This window comes from Monopterus albus, unplaced genomic scaffold (genome assembly GCF_001952655.1).
Source record: "Monopterus albus unplaced genomic scaffold, M_albus_1.0 scaffold70.1, whole genome shotgun sequence".
Classification (NCBI taxonomy): domain Eukaryota; kingdom Metazoa; phylum Chordata; class Actinopteri; order Synbranchiformes; family Synbranchidae; genus Monopterus; species Monopterus albus.
In genome coordinates, this window is record NW_018127950.1 from 1,594,318 (window position 1) to 1,595,094 (window position 777).

General features: G+C 38.6%; 1 protein-coding gene and 1 long non-coding RNA gene across 4 annotated transcripts in view; both read left to right on the forward strand.

Annotated features, from left to right (window-relative positions):
- The window catches only part of asic2 (acid-sensing (proton-gated) ion channel 2), a 360,784-nt gene that overhangs the window by 171,293 nt on the left and 188,714 nt on the right, over positions 1-777 (forward strand). The window lies entirely within an intron of this gene.
- Positions 297-776, forward strand: LOC109963126 (uncharacterized). The gene is made up of 3 exons (XR_002275359.1): positions 297-387; positions 485-591; positions 719-776. It is a non-coding gene; the product is annotated as an uncharacterized LOC109963126 (long non-coding RNA).

The following is a 777-nucleotide window of genomic DNA, read 5'->3' on the forward strand; positions in this document are numbered from 1 at the left end:
CTTACATCGTTTAGGTTTGGGTGAAAAGCGTCTCACTTTTCGCGGTAAGAACTTCTGTTACTGGAATTTAGTGATGATATTGAAGCCTATGTTCATTCCCTTGTAATGTATGGCTTGTATATTTTTTTTACTTGTTTAACCGGAAACCAAGAAAGCCCAGAGGAATTTTCAGAGTTCCTCCTGGCTGCATTCCCCAAATTGAGGGATGCTGGTGGGTTTGAGCTCATGCGCGTCACTGGGAATACAAGGAGCCGTCAACTTATGCTTCTGTCATGCCCCAATGCTGGTTATATACAGTGAGGCATTTAAGGGATGGCCCCTGTGATAACCAGCGCCATTTTTTACATTCGGCCCCTGCAGAGGAATTTGAGCGTGGACAATATTATGGTAGATTTTACTTTTGTTTGAATTTGTAATTATTTTTGGAGATAACAATTGACCAGTATTTATATTCTATAAATGTTTTTTTATTCATCACATCCAGGAACCAAATGCTCAAGGAACCGAATTAGGACCTGTGATGCCTTGCATTCACTGTGGGCACGGATTTGCCTTCTCTGAGTTAAAACGCCACAGTGAAAGTTATTCAAGGTAATGCTTTTATTATTTAAAAATGCTTGGGTTTTTTTTTCATCCCTTATTTAATATTTATTAGAATATTTTTGTAACTAGAAGAATGTTGGCTCGTCCTTATAATCACCATCTAAACATTTTACAGTGAATCACAAAGTGAGAGGAGAGTTGAAGGTGCAAGACAATTTAGTTCTGACAGCGGGA